The sequence below is a fragment of the Pleurodeles waltl genome, chromosome 5, assembly GCF_031143425.1.
Source record: "Pleurodeles waltl isolate 20211129_DDA chromosome 5, aPleWal1.hap1.20221129, whole genome shotgun sequence".
In the NCBI taxonomy this organism is placed as follows: domain Eukaryota; kingdom Metazoa; phylum Chordata; class Amphibia; order Caudata; family Salamandridae; genus Pleurodeles; species Pleurodeles waltl.
Genome location: NC_090444.1, coordinates 972038506 through 972055580, shown reverse-complemented (window position 1 = coordinate 972055580; position 17075 = coordinate 972038506).

Sequence of the window (17075 nt, the reverse complement as noted above, 5' to 3'; positions counted from 1 at the left end):
TGAGACATATGCAGCGATGAAGGAGGTCTGCTGTGACAGAGGTGGTGGGTAGTGACGGGGAAAGTAGACACTAATGGAACGTGGGCAGTGATGGGTGAGGTGGATATTGACAAAAAAGGTAGGAAGTAAAAGATACAGTGACAGGAGAGGTGAGCACCTATTGCAGATGTGTACATTCTGCATAAAGGAAGGCAGTGACAGCAGAGAGGTTAACTGTGCGAAAAATAAGAAAGGAAATTGTGTTTTTGTCAACACATCACCATCTGCTCATTTCATCCATCAAAGATTTAGAGGGGCCTAAAAAAACAATATGTTATGCATGGAGGCTCGGCCTTGCAAGTTTTGACACCCACTGTTATAAAGAGACTAGGCCTTTGGTCTTTTTCCTCTCATTGGTCATAGAATTGCTTGGTGACTTGCAATATCCTAGTAGAAGATAATTTATCCCATACATAATGCACAAAGAAAAAAAAGTTGTAATCTTCACATGAAGTATGCATATCTTTCAGACCAATTACAGAAAATGCAGTGGGTTCATGCAAAACAACAAGGTGGTCGATGGAATCCTTGAATTAATCTCAGCCACTGGTGATTGCTTGGGTCTTCATCCAATCCATTGTTGTTTTGCCCACCATGCCACCTCAGATTCGACCCAGCCATATGTAAATCAGTCTTAACCCTGTGAGAACACACAAATCAGGCACACGTACTGATTAATAAGAGACAGCAATCAAACACAGTTATGGAGGTATATTTATTTAAGCTTATGGTTAGAGAGAGACAGGAAACCATCAACATTAAAATGCAGCTGGCACAATATTTATATGCAGTTTGAACTTCATTGACATACATTGAAATAGCTGTGTCAGACATGTGTGCAGAAATAAATAATGGAAGTTATACTGATGCCAAACATTAACAGAAATCAAAGCATAAATACATTCTCACAGTGCTGAGGACAGGTGATGTTTAAAAATCTGCTGTTTTTTGCCTTATCTACTTCTTATCTACCTGATCCTTCAATTCTTGAAAACAAAGGGGAAGCTCCAAGGATAAATAGTTCCTGGACATTTATCCTCCTTGGCCTATGTGTAAAAGCCAGGGTTTGTACAGCTGCAGGGTTCATGAAATCTCAGTGAAACACAACATGGTGAATAGTTGATCAATATCAAAATTATGCTTCCACACCTGCTTCACATGGGAACAGTTCAGGCCGGACTTCATGAGCCTGAGATCACCACTAGCCTTGTGTATATTCTTAAATTTTCTTCTCATGCCTAGAGCTCATCAATGAGTCAAGTTATGTGCTTGCTCGTTACTCTTGACACGTGTTATCACTTGGACCATTGATAACTGTCCGATGAACCAACACCATCCAACAAAATGCAAGCAAGATTATGCATCGGAAGTAACTGTGTAAAAGAGGGCCAACTGATTGCCCTTCAAATCAGACTTAATTTATCAGCATAATTCCATATCTTTTAAAAGTCTAAGGCCCATATTTATACTTTTTTATTGCCGCATTTGCGTCATTTTTTGACACTTACAAAATATAATTGTATTTTGTACGTTTGCGCCGCTTTTGCGTCAAAAAATGACGCAAATGCGGCTCTAAAAAAGTATAAATATGGGCCTAAATTTTATGCTGTGAATAGGTTGGGAGCATGTATTGCTTAGATATGCTTAAATGCATTTTGTTTTATTTGTTGTTTTGCAGCAATGTGGATACTATATAATACTTAAGTCATATCACTGATAGGGAATATTATTTTCATCTTCATATAATGGACAGAAACACACAAACAGTGTTTCTGAAAGCAGCATATATGTCTTGCTTCCTTTGTGGTTTAAAATGGTTGATTTATCGTGGCATGGCGAGCACACAGGGGCAACTTACTACCAATAGCGTTAAAAACCGAGCTATATGTGAGCTTCAATTAAATTTTTTTTAAAACATTTTTTATTGATTTTGCTTTTTAAACAAGAAACAAAGCCCATTTGGCCAACAATGTACTAACTAATGACATAGAAAAATACAATTCAATTATATTTTTGATCTCCTCTGTTCCTTTGTTCCTTTCTCAGTGACTCCCTTCATGCTCTCCCTTGACCCATTCCTCCTTCTACTCGTGTACTTTAGATTATTGTCACATAAAAACAACAGACAGTTTATCCTCATTCACATTCTTTCATAGCTGGCCAATAGTTTGGCAGTTAATGATGTTTTATTAAAAGTAATGCAATTATGCTGTAACATTTGGACAGACCTACTCAAATAAGATTCAACCAATTGCAAAAAAGCGTCCTGCTGTGCTTATTTATGTCTTTGTTCATTTATTTATTTGTGACTAGTACATGTTACCTTCTTACTATATCAAGTTACAGTACGATCAGGAAGTTTTGTGTTTTTAATGTTTTTCAGTAGCTACATCTGATGTATCCGATGTTCGTGTAGAGCTCAAATGTGAATAGTTAATTTTTCGTAATCTTCCTCAGTTATCTGTTGTTTGGTTCAAATCGCAAAGCAGCACAACCTGGGGCCTTACTGCCATGTTTTATTTTCATAATAGACTGATTGTGAACCAAACAGGCAGAGGTAAAGTGCACATTTCTCACTATTTCTTAGTGCTTCAAGGTGTCGCGCTAGATTATGCAGGTATTTTGTGCTGGTACCCAAATATGTGTTAAGAATGGTGCAGAAGATCTACTTGGGGCCAGTGGAGAGCTTTCATAGTCAGCTTGACGTGGTCATGTTTGCAGGGTTTTAGGCACAATATGCATGCATGGTTCTGGAATCATTTGACCTGGCTCTGAGATTCTTAGCGAGATTTGTGTAATTTAAATTGCTATAGTCCAGATGTATGTCTGACTCTGTTAACTTCACCCGGTGGTCCTCTATTACATCTCCCATTGTGCACGTAAATCATCCTTTTGTAGTTGATGAATTTAAATATTGAGATCTCGAATGCTAGAATGTGGCAAGAGGGTTTGATGATTAAGTAGGTACCTAATTTTGTTGTGACTCGTAATTAGAGTTATTTTCCTGCCTTTCCTTGGGACAAAACATTTTCATTTTCAACAAATTGTTGAGAATGTATGAGCTTTGCATCCCTCGTGACTGCAGATTCTGAACATCCTATTTTCCTGACATAAATGTTATAAATTACACAGAGCCACAGCCACTGACCCTGTTCAGGATAACATGGTTAAATCTAGATTTCAAACTCAGTGATCCAGAATTCAGCACATTCAAATCAAATAAGTCTTTATTCGATCAAGCATATGACCATAAAAACATTTAAAAACGCATATAAAAATCACAACAGATCACTATCCAGTGCTTAATTTGTGTTTGTTGTGTTATTTTTGAGGGCCGGCACTTAATTTTCTGCCTCAAGCATTTACTGTGAGCAAAAGACACATATGGGAAAGTCGAGTAGAGAAAAACGAAAAAGCGTCACAAAGGGAGAACGCAGAAAGCTGCAAGAGTGTGCTGAAGGGACCGGGAGTGGCTGTAAATGGATTAAAGGGCCGAGATGGCTTCAGGAGTACGCTGCCTCAGTATTTCGTGCTCGCACATTTAATTGCAGCAGCCGCATGTTTAAGAAGAGGGCTTTGGGCACCCGCACGTTTTTATTTACAAATAAAGCACTGTCACTATCATACAACTTCAATTAATAACATATACATCACTGGTCTAACAAACGCCATAAACAAGTCATGCAGCATGTTTTTGTCCTTAAATTCAGTGCCTGGATGATAACATTCAAATCTGCATGACAAATTGTTGGAGGCTCAAGACATTGCAAGACCAATAAACCCCCTTGGTGTGTTTTAAAATGTTTACCACTTAAAATGGGTCATAAAAAATTAAATTCCAAAAGCAGAATACAAAGTACAAAATAGCATAAAAGGCCTGGTTGACTGACTAGAAACTCCATCACATGGGCAACATGGCAATAGAGCAAACTAGGACCCCGTAACAGGAAAAGCTCCCAAAAAATTAATTGTGTTGGCTCTAAGCTGCGTTAAATAAAACCTATGTTCTGGTGCCTTTATCCACGTTAAGTATGGCTCCATGCCAATTTAAGTTGAGAGTGGTATGTAAATGTGCATTGAGACCATATCAAGAGTTTTCATAAATCACAACTTTTCTTTATGGTCAAAATACATTTGCTTTACCAGGTCCTTGGCATGTGAGCTGATCGTGTTTGTTGTCTCAAAGAGACTGCCCAATCTTAGGTCGCAAAAAGTACTTTTTACATCATTAATCCAAGGAATGGCTAGCATGTTACTTGGTTTCAGGCAATCCTCCACAATTCTATGTGTAAACCTCAGCTCTGGAGTGGACCAGATTTTAACCCATAAGAAAGTAGGTGCCAAGCCCATCATCTCTTCTAAAAAAACTTAACCCCACTTCTTGATTGGTAATAAAACTTGATCTGGATCTGGAAAGTTCTAAAAGCCTATTTAAACTGTTCTCTACTGCCCGGGGGGACTTTACAGACGTGCACCCACACACCTGCTCCATATGTCCCCACAGAGGGCGTTTGCATTTATATAGCATGGGCAATTCTTTAGGAGGCTTATGTCCCAAACTCTTTGCAAACCTAAAGAGTGTTTCACACCTGCCGCCATCGATTCGGACCCCTGACTGATTAATCGATCCCAACTCAGATTGGCATTAATTAAATATTAAATATAATACCCAACTAAAATTAATTGTTTTCATAATGGGTGTTTCTCCAATAAAAAAACTTTTTTGAGGGGATATTCTTAGGACCACAAGTTAAAATATAAGATTTATTATTATTGACCTTGAGCTTCAGCCCCTGAATGAAAATATAAAACTCATCTAATAGTGCTTGCAATCTATTTGCAGTACGATAGGTGCATAGCATTGTCTGCGTGCAACAGTACAGGAACTAATCGTGAACCAATTTTGGGGATGTCAGGGATACAAGTACTTAGAAAAGAATGCAGAGCGTCGATATAAAATAAAAATAAGAAAGGGGCCAGAATGCAGCCCTGTCTCAGCCCACGGGTGACTTGAATAGGGGGCATCTGATCTCTGAGCTGACAGGTCAGCACTCACATGATGTTATCTTGATGGAGACCTTTTAAAACATTCAATAAAAGAGGGCCGGCATCTGCATGGCCATGATGTCCCAAAGTTTGGCCCTGTCCACTAGGTAAAAGACACAGGAGAGGTCCATGAAAGCCATATGTTTGGTGCCACTCCTGGCCTTGACAAATTTACACAAGATTAGGGAGATATTTAATGCTTGCTCTGTAGTTTCCAAGGCAGGGCAAAACCCATATTGCACTTCTGTGAAAAAAGATATTTCTTCTGCCCAGGCTTCCAATTTTACCAAAATAATCCAGACAAAAGTGTTCACAGAAGAATCGAGCAACAAGATGGGCAGGTAATTTGAATGGACATTTTTGTCTCCTTTCTTATATATGGGGATTGTAACTGCAACTCTAACACGCTCCCCCCACCACAATTATTAAGGCCCTAAAAACATTTGTGATCAAGGGGGCCCAGAATTCAAGGTTATGTTTGAAGATCTCCGCTGGAACCCCATCTGGGTCTGAAGACTTTCCTGTTGGACAGCGCAAGATAGCTGTTCACACAACCCCACTGAAATGCCCTTGCTAATTTCTGCTACGGCCATAGGCATTGAAGTGGAGTCAGCTAGCAATAATGGTGTTATTTCGGAAGTTTCTGTGTTAAATACTTTTGTGATATAGGAAACCCATTCATGCTACATTATAAGGGAATCCATCCCTGAGGGAGTTTTTTTTGGTGAAAAGAGCCAATTTACAATTCCCCAGAAGGCTTTATTATCTTTCAATAAAGCAGCTTGTTCCAAGTCATCCCAAGCGTTAGCTCTTATTTCATTCTTCTAGCTAGTTTCACCACCACTGGGTCTTGTGGGATTATGGTAGCAACATATTTTAAGACTTTGTGAATATTTGTGCATTCTGAGTTAAACCATGCACGGGCAGAACAAACAAACGGGGATTATCAATCAGTAACATATCAAAGATTGATTTGCAAATCTTAGTAAAGTTGTCACGAATGATAACTGTATCACAATTTTCTCTGAGAAAGCTTAAAATCTCTGCCCAATTGTTACTGACCACATCTAAGAAATTGTATTATGATCGACATGTTGCCATTTCCTGTGCACCCCTTTATTGGAAGTATAAGTTAGGGACTGAGTCTTTCTGGAAGTAGAAGGGGTTAGATGTGTGAAGGCAAGAGTAATAGTAGTAGGATAATGATTGCTCCAAGGTGAGGGGCAGAACTTGTGGTTTTTCAATAACCGGACCTGGTCATTGTAAGAATGTGCCTCATTTGACATGGTACCCCCCCCCCCCACACCTTTTGCCTCGTAGTTGATGTGGTTTCAAAGTTGTTAGTGTCCTGGGCTCCTGCTAACCAGGTTCCCAGGACCAGATCTCTTCCCCAAAACTGTTGTGATGCATTGGCGCAATTGGCAACACCTCTAGCTGCCACTATAAGACCCTAGTAAATGGAACATAGGTACCCAGGGCATGGGGTACTAAGGGTAGGCCCCTGAGGGCAGCAGCACAGATTGTGCCACCCTCAGAGACCATGCCTTCAAGTGCACCCAGCACTGTCAGTGCAGGCTGAGTGTCCTGGTACAATCCTAAAATGCAAAACTAACATGGCACACAGCCTGTGTGTCTTGTCCACTACACACTGCATGCAATATATGCAAGCCACCCCTCTGGCAGGACTTCCAGTCCTAAGGCAGGGTGCACTATAATGCATATGTGGGCATGGATACATGAGCAATATGCCCCTTCTATGCACTTGCCAAAACTTGGACATAGTAAGAGAACAGAGCAGCCATTTTAAATGCATGTGCTGGACACTGGTCAGTACGAGTTTCACAGCTACATGATGGCCACTCTGAACCCTGGGTTGTTTGATGTCAAACAACTCAGAATAATAAATCCAAACTGGGACCAGTATTGGATTTATTGCAAAATGTACCAGGGGCCACCTTAGAGGTGACCCTTGCAAAAGCTAACTATCTAGTTGCTGGCCAGTCACAACCAGCCTACCATCACCAGACAAGTTTCCGGAACCCTGGGGTGAGAGCCTTTGCTCTCTGGCTTCAGAAAACAAAGCCCTTCCTGGGCAGAGGTGTTACACCTCCTCCCCCAGGAAAGTGCACTGCCCTGTAGCGAGCTTCAAAGGGCTTGCCACCCTTGAAACCTGACCCCCAGCCCTGCTGCTTGCAGCAGATGACCACCCTAATTGCAAACCACCACTTTTGACAGGAGTAATGGCAGTAAAACGCATAAAGGACAGGAGGAGTGACTACTCCCAGCCTGCACCACACCTAAGGTGTTGCATGCAAGGTGAACCCTTCATTTCATTTTCCTCCATTTTGCATGGTAGGAAAATAGCCTATCAGGGATAGGGAAGTGACCTCTGCCCACAGGAAGTGGCCACATAGTGGGTGTGGCCACCCTAAGGTATATGACCCATTGGTCACTACTAGGGGCTTCCCTAAACACCCATTATATGCAGTATTTAGTGGGCACCGCTAGACCTGCAGATCAGATTCCAAGGGCACAAGAAGGCCAGCAACAAGAAGACCCAAGGCTCGAGAACTGCATTCCGGCTGCACAAAGTAAAAGGCGCCAAATCCTGCCTGCTGCACCCAGGACTCGACAGTCGCCGCTGAGGGGTTGCATTGACATCGTAAGAACTCTACAAAAACCCAGAGGACCTCCACCCTTCTGAAAATCATCAAAGATCTCCCTCTAGAGTGAAACCATCTCTCCCTGCAACAAAGAAACAAAAGACCAGTGGAGTCCATTTCACTGACCGGCCACTGACCAAGGAACCGCATGCAGCAGCCAGACCAAATTCAACTTGACTGACCCGAGGACAAATCCTGCAAGTGTGCCACGTTTGGTGGTACTGCGACCTCCAGTAGCTGAACCATGTAATAGCCCGTGGTACTGGACTCCCCAACGTTGCACACCCAGAGGAAAAGTCCACTTCGGACTCTCCAAGGACCAGAAGCAAGCTCCAGTCGAGGGACTTCATGACCAATAAGAATCACCCCAGAGTGGCCCTGCTGACCTGCAATCCACCCTCAAAGTGACCTGCCTCCTTGTTCTGAGGACACCTTTGTGCACAGCTCTTGGCTCACTTATCTTCTCTGCACCCAGCCTCCCTGGGCCCTGCCCCAGAGAACCAGCTGTGCTCTAAAGGTCCCCCACCCCTTGCAACCTCTGCATTCCAAGGGTACCCACTGACTCACCTTGCAGTCCTCCTGTGCAGTGCTTTTGCAAGTGATCACCTGCAGTTGTCTTGAACCAGCTCCAAGGACTTCTCAGCAGCTGCTCCATCCGAAACCAGGAGCCACCCGAACTTCTCTGGGTGGTCCACAAAATCTTGATAACCTCAACATAAAACCGAAAGGATACACTGGTAAACGCATTGCCTGATTTTATATGCATTTTTAAAGTTATCTCCCATTAATTCCTATGGTGCCCAATTACGCGCAAAAGACTATTTTTGCGAAACTTTGAAAAATCATAACTTAAAAAGTACTTACCAGATTTTGATGATCTTACTCTTAAAAATTTTATGAAAATCAAGTATTTTTCTAAATTGGTCTCGAGTTATTCTTTTGAGCGTGTGTCTACATTTATTGATACTGTGAGTACAACAAATGCTTAGCATTTCTCCAAAATTGCCCTAACTGCTCGTCCAAGCTACCATAAAAATTGGAGCATTACGTTGTCTAGTTTTTTTCTCTGTAAACCGGGCTGGGGTTGCTTGGACTTTCTGCACAGTGCATATAATTTTTCTACACTGTAGAGAGAGCCAGCCTCCTCCAGTCATCTGTCACTAAAATGCGATCAATAATATTACCTTTACCCCTACTAAAGTTGGAATTTCACAGAATTATCAACCCTTAAGTTTGCTATAAAGGACAGATTGTTCATTAGTATTACTCTTGTTCGTGCTTCTCCATAATCAGAGTGTGAAAATGGCCAACAGGGTAAACCTGTCCATTAGTGATTCCACAAACGTGATTCCCAAAAAACTACATTTGGTTATGTTAAAATCACCTGCCCTTAAAAGAGAAACATCATTGGGCTCTTTATCCATTAAGTCAGAAAGAGTGAGCTCCAACTCCTTGATGATCCTCACTCGTTAAGTCACATAAATTTTTTAAAAGAAATGTATTAAAATTATGTTAAACTCTTTAGGGTAAGATATCTTCAATAGTTGATAATAGGGGTTGGAAAACAATTCATTGGCATGCACATTCCCACCTGTAGTTGAAACAAGGACTAAAAGGCGCCCCTTTCCCCTACCAGCATTAGAGGGTACTGCGGGGGAACAAAAATACCTGAACACATTAATTGAGATATGATCAATAGATAATGTTGAAAGCTTGAATACATTGCAACCATTCCTTATTACATAATTTAGATCGAAGCCCGGCCACATTCCAAGAAAGGAACTGTAAACCCTTTGTACACTTTATAGGAGAGCTATCCTTGGTTGAATGGGGTACCTTCTGGTTCAAGGTTTGTTCCCTTGGGCTGGGAATAAATGCCAATGCCACTTCTGCGTTACCGGAGTCCAACAAATCCTCCATTAATAACGTGTCCTGCCAACACTAATGATCATATCTGACATATTAAAAAGGTTAGACATGAAACCCACTCCATACATGGGGCCCGGATTAAACGGGCCTGTTTCCCCAAAGGTTGAAGGCACATTGACCTGATTATGGGCCAAGATATCAACAGGGTCATGAGCCACCCCTTCCTCAATCAGGTGACAGGCAACCCTTGGGGGAGGAGTAATGGAGATATTAGACACAGATCCAACAAGCCCTCCTTTTTTAAAACATTGCCCCTTAAGATAAACAACATGCCGGTAAAGTCAATTATTAGCATCCAAATCCGAGAACTTCTGGAATCTGTTGTGAGTCGGGATCCCAGGAACTCTCTGTAAATCTGCCTGAGGCAAGGCCAGGGACCAGCCCTTTCCTGCTGGCCACTGGGATCAAATGGACGATAAAAATAACCCAATGGGACAACAGACAAGAAGTCAGGAGCTCCCTTAGCTCTGCTCCCATCGCCAGATTCTATCAGTTTGTGTGCCAGCTCTGGGTACCTACATCTTACAACTTTCAGTCTCCTTCTAAAACCTTAGTGGAAGGTCCAATCAAGCCACCTTTCCTCACCATGAGGATGTAATTGTACTCCCGAATAGCAAAATAAAACTTTCTAGTGAGCCAATGACACACTTTTTTGTTGAAGCCCATATAATTCTCATCTGTATGAGATGGAACTGGAGGTAACCCTACCATCCCTGCCACGTAAGGGCAACAATCAGGTGGCAAGTATAAGGACTGTTGTACATGTGGAAGACTGGGTTGGGGGTATGGCCAATGATGGCTTGACGGCTGAAAGGTGTTTCAAAGCTAGGTCCAGCCTGTGTTTGGGAATTACTAGGCGGTAGCACGTGTCTCTTTGCTGTAGCAAGTACAGGATTTTTTTGCCGAAGAGCAGTAGTTGAGCCCGTAACCCTCGTTAAACTTTGGGGACTTGCTTACCAGTACCCCTAGTGGTGTTTAGACCACTCAAGTTAGTTGCTGGTTCCTGAGGAGAAGTGGGAACTAGGGAGGCTGGACTAGACTTATGCTTGTAAACTAGTTCCTTAACTATCCCTTCCAACGCACTCAACCTTTCCAGAATTACAGTAATAGCAAAAGCAAGAATAGTCTTTACTTGTCAACTAAACCTTCCCAGAATAAATCTGGCTCCCCTAAACATGGGTCCTTCCCTGCTGCCAACTTACACCTGCCCATCATCAGAGTCAGTGGCTAGAAGGGATAAAAGATTAGGATCAGACTTACTGCAGGATAACGCCAGCGAAGAAGGGCCCAGTCTTGGCCCAGGTGCAGGTTGGTGCATGTCCCATGCCGCGGGCTACCAGGCATAGTTTTAGCGTGATTCAAGAGCCTCTAGCCCACCTCTCCTCTACTTGCATGGAGGGTTGTTGTGGCATGCAGTCCCATTCCAGCGCAGTGAACCAACAATGTGGGCAGGAACTGGGAAATCAAAGTAACCCGTGCTGAGAGCTACCAGGTGCCCTTTTAGCGTGATTCTAGAGACTCCAGTCCTGCTTCTCCTCTCCTTGCAGGCAGGGCTGCTGGGGCACATAGTCCTACCCCAGCGCAGTGAGCCAACAATGCAGGCAGGAACCGGGAAATTCAAGTGACCTGCATCGTGTGCTACTAGGCGCGCTTTTAGTGTGATCAGAGCGTCTCTGGCCCCACCTCTTTTCTCCTTGCAGACAGGGTTGCTTGGGAAAGTAGTACCACCCAAGCGCGGTGAAAACAATGTGGGCAGAAACTAGGAAATCAACTTAACCCGCGCCGTGAGCTACCAGGTGCGTTTTTAGCGTGATTCAAGAGTCTCTAGCCCCGCCTCTCTTCACAACATTCTTTTCAGAAACACAGAAATGTTCGTCCTTCCTTTAAAAGTTTTAGACAATTTATTTTCTTATATTGATGGCGGTTGGTCTTGTGTGTGACTTGATAAGCGATATCATCCCCCTGGGTTCAGTTTGCTCTGGGAACACCTGTCCAGTTGGACTAATCAAAGGCAGACAAGATTTGAAAAATTGTACATAGAAGAATATATTCAGACCTGAACTTCAACCAGGGGTAGCCAGGATTCGCGGAATTAACCTTGGCTTTCCATTTGGTATTGATATTGATGGCACTGCCTTTGTAATTTCTGATCTCAGTGATCATGATGGCAATGACACTGATGACTACAGAGTAACAGGACTCTTGGACTTTATTTAGTTTGCACTTCTTGCCCTTCCACAAGCCCTTCTGCAGCCAATACAAGATTGAAGAGGAACACATGGTAGGACAAGCTACCAACCCCATGATATCATTGAGGCTGGCATGATGTAACTATGGTATCCTTTTCTATTTTGGAGATTTGAAATCCTTGCACCAAGGTGAGCTTTGTTAATAGGAATCCCCACCCACTGTGGTTACAACATGGCTGTACTGTATGCTCTAACCAGTGTCAACAGGCTAGAATGAGAGGCAGGGTGCAGGACTCTGCGCATGGGAAGTGATGTTAACTAGTGATGTTACAGTGCTCAACTCACCACTGTTGAATCTAAAAGGATGACGAGGAAAGTTCATATTATGATGGTGGGGCCCAAAAGTATAGCAAAGGCTGTGTACCCAACATTTAACTAGTTATTAACTTTTCATGGTGAGCTCATAACAACAAATACACATATATCATTTAATATTCTATGCCATTTATTTCAGAAGTCAACAAAGCATTATGAGTTCAAGAATAAATTATTCATATTAAGTTTTCTCAACATCACCATTCAAAATAGTTTTTGGTGGAAATCCTTTTTCATCTTATTTCAGAAGTCATAGGAACATTTAATTTCAACAATAAATTATTCCCATTAAGGTTTCTCAACATCACAATTCAAGAGACGTTTTTATGGAAAATTGTTTTTCTTCTGTTCCACAAACATATTGTCTCCATAAATCATTATTATATGGTTCCTAAGAGTATCAATTGAGTCCTGCCAACATGTGTTTTGTGGTGTTACATGCCGCTTCTTCAGGGGCTAAACTCCTATTGCACCACAGGTCTTGTCTCAAAAAGTAATTCACATGAACTCTGACATTCCTTTTCCACTCTGTGGAGTTCACTGAGGTTAGTAGATCAATCCTCCAATATGAACACATAACTGCACATGTATACACACAGCCTGTCCGTTGAGGTTAATGTTATTAGTAATAGAAGACAGTACAAAATTCAGCATTATGCTGAACCTCTTATAGGTACCATATCAAAAGTCATCATTGCCATCATTCATTGAGGAAGAATTGGTCTATAATAGAGCGAACTAGTAGTAGCAAACTGTATTCAGTCCAATATCTTCCACTTCATCCCACTACATCTTTTCCAACCATTCGGGTCATTTCCCCTCACCCCGCACCGTTTCCTTTGGACCCCACGCTAATTCACTCTGAAAAGCATCACAGATGTCCATATGTCTCTTGCATAGTGCAGTTCTCCAGGTATCCTGGAATCACAGGAGTGAGGGAATTGCTGGGTTCTCCAACCTGAACCAGATACTCACATCAGGGAACCCAAGGTAAGATTCAGCCAAAAACATTTTGTATTTCACTCTTCAGTAAGAAGCTACTGCTCCAGTGATATGTGTATGTTCCCAACGGTCATCAAAGCTCATTCATAAAAAAACCGCTTTACTGCCTCTCTGTGTTCTTCACCACCAACCCCAGGGTATAGAATATTAAATGATTTATGTTTATTTGTTGTTAAGAGCTCCCTACGAAAGTTAATAACTAGTTAAATGTTGGGTACACAGCGTTTGCTATGGTGTTGGGGGTGAAAGACACAGAAAAACAGCAACGCAGTCAATACTGGTAGCAGTGAACCAGCAGTCCAGGAACTAACACCAGCAACTGCTGGATTTCCTGAAATATGCCCTGCTAAAAGTTAAAGAATATTTGTCTAATTTTAGGTCTCAGCACTACCCTATTTTTGCATAATGGCCAATGGATTTTTCCGAAATGGTTCTTATTCCTACTCGTTTTTAGCTTCCATGTTATTGTGCATCAGCTTATTTCCTTTTGTTCTATTTCAACCTAAGATTCCACCACCCAACTCCTAAAAACCTCTGCCTAATCTCAGCACAATAGTTTTCTTTTAGGCTGGATTCACTCATACAATTGGGATAGCATAGAGTGTGATACATTCTCACAGAAATAGATCAATGCACTGTTTACTCTCCTATCAGCTTCAGGCGATCATTCTTTCTTGCATTACCAGAGCTCTTATTTCACCGACGAGAAAAGCTTCCTAAGTGTTTGAGGTGCAGCTTCTCTGCACAGCCTTCTTCTGTGTAAAGAAGGCATGTATTTTAGGTTATGTTCTTCTTGAACCACTTCCTCGTCTAGCATGTTGTGGTCACTGACCATGTGTTGTCTAGGTCTGACCAGAATAGAATGCCAAATATTCTAGATGATGACTAGGCAAGTCTTTACATTATGTGCTAGATCCTTTAGCTAATACCTAGAAGAGAAAGATTACTGCAAGAATGTTGCTCAGTTTGCCGCACTAATACTATTTGGTTAAGCAATTATGAATATACATTAACCCTAATTAACTCTGTAACAGCCTGGCTTATTTTTTGTTTTTCCTTTTAGCAAAATTGGAAGTACGGTCTAAGTATGGCTCCAAAGCCACTTTAACATTGCCTGCTAGTATAACATGCAAATTGTACTGGGTTAATGCTCACTCTAGTTTATGTAGTGAACATATACCATAAACATTTGGACTTTAATAACCCCAGAATATAAATTGCAGCGTGGTAACAACAATCTGAGGTAAGTATCTGAGATAAGATGGACAAGCACAAAAGAGATAGCTATGCTGTGCAATATTGCTACTCTCCGGGTAACCCGAGTAAGGTTCTTACTGCAACTTGCTACATCCGATCAACCTTCAGCACTTTTTTAGCCTGTGAAATAATTAGATGTTTTTCGTACACAAAAATTACATTTCCACCTGACTGCTCTAGGATTAATCTAGCTTTATGTGGATTCCTAAAACCCACACAATTTGAGAAAAATATTAAGACTGCACCTCCATATTGTTGGGTTGATGACCGATGGCTTTTTTGTGTTTCTCTCCTAAAGTTGCTTCCACTCCTTCGGTGTGACCCCTTGCCTCCAAGAGGCAGCCATGTCCTCCCAACTGAGTGTAAAAACGCTTTATGGGAGCCCTCTTCTTTTGCTCTCTACCCAAATGTGTACAGACGTAGTGCCAGAAAGTGTATTGGATTGTTTCAACATCTAAAACACAATTTCCAACTCTCCGATCGCCTAGAGCATTTTCTATTCATATATTTGTTTTGTTGTAAACTTTACCTCCTGGTCCACAGTTGTTTATCAGAACATCGATAACAGAAACATTGCCTCTCATAAATATTGTGGCCTATGTATCCTTTACAAAAGTAGCTCTCCATTGGCTGTAAATGGTATAATATTAATTCCAATGGGGCAATATTTTTGTAAATTATATTTAGAGAACAATAGTTTGTTTGTCGATGTTTAGGCCACAATACTCTGGTTCCATGCCCTTGGCCACACCATGTCACTTGAAAAAATAAAGCAAAGGCCTTGGAATTGTTTGACTCGAACATGCCATTGCATTAATTAATTACTCTAGAGGGTTATAAAGAGCTTCACTCGCCGGTTAGGTTACTCAAAAGTGCTGTAGTAACCTTCAACCTCAAGTTATCTCCCAAATCTCCTGTGGCATTTTCTCCTTCAGATGTATGTGCAGAGTCAGGCAGATTCTGTGCATACCTAATGTGCGAGCAATCAGTGATATACTTACTGCTCACTCCAGAACTGAATAACTGTAGCTATCTCAGAAGGTGGTAACAGCACTTCAGTTGTGGAACTGCAACTGGTCCAAAATGTGACCTAAGGACGTATCACCACCTTTTCCTGCCAAGGTCATATAAAACCTTTTCTGAACACCTCCACTGGCACTGGCCCCTACTGAAAGAGAGGTATTATTTCAAATTATTTACCTATACCCGCAAAAAGCACATAAGAAGTATCGAAAATATTCAACCAAGAAACATCCTCCTATCCACCCACAAACATCTTTATGATCCCCGTCTTTTAGCACCTTGTCCATTGTTGGAAACAGATTTACAGTTTCGTTGGCTTCCTGCTAGATCTCGCTTCCCCAAAATGTTCAGAAAGGCAAAAATCTGTCCCTTACGTTTTTGCTCCAATTAGTGTGGAAGCAATTCCTCTGTTCCATTTACGCATTAGCATCTTGCTAAACACCTTGAAGTAGTTTTCAAAAGGTGGCACTTTCCAAATGCTCAATATATGTTGGCTTTAGTAATCAACAAACACGAGTTGCACAGGATTTCAATTTTGTTCTCCTTGTCAAATCTAGTATTTGTATCCATGTGCTAAGTTCACCACATATCTGTAGTATTATTTGGTATCTTTGTCCCCTCTTATGTGCTAGTAACATAGTTAAGCCCTACTCTGAACTTCTTTCTGTTCATCATTTATTTTGTAATTTCGTTCCTAATTTATGCAGGTTAAATCGATCTGAACTCAACTCCGATGAGATCTCAGCTGCACAGTACAGTTGTAGTCTTCAATGTCATATCGAAGCTGCAGTCCTGTACTTCAAGCTTTTCAACTCAAGAAAAGTTCATCCATCAAGAAAATGCTAAGAGACCAAAATTAGAGATGAGGTAAAATAAACGAACACGCACCACTTCAGTGCACTCATGGAACATGTTCAGCTCGAATTGTATTCAATTACACCTACCTCCTAATGTTCTAGATATGGTTTAGTTTCTGCACTGATGCCAAAGTTGCAAATGCTACTCAGTTTAAGACACTGTCTATATTGGTGCCTATGATAACTGAGAATCGGTTTAGGAACACCTATCTCTTAATCTGACCATACCCCTAACTTTAACCCTTTGCCTTATTCAAATATCAACCTGGCCATGACGTGGACCTAGGCGCAATTTTAGGCCAACCAGGAAGAATCTCAGTCACATGTCCCAAGGAGGTTCACCTCTTTTGGAGATTTTGCCTAGGGGCTTAGGGCCTGATTTAGATCTTGGAGGAGGGGAATACTCTGCAACAAACATGACGGATATCCTGTCCGCTGTATTACTACCATATATTCTATGGAGATTGTAAAACTGGGGACGGGATATCCATCACGTTTGTGATGGAGTATTCCCTCTGACAAGATCTAAATCAGGTCCTTAGTCTGTGAAATTAAAGTCAAAATCCTGCAGTAGAGTAAGCTTGCAGGCTATGTACAAGAAGAGTTCTGCAAGGTTACACAGCCGTTTAGATGAGGTCCCGCTGAAGCTGTTGGTTTGGGCAGGGAAAGCTGTAAGTGGGAAAATTCAAACTTCA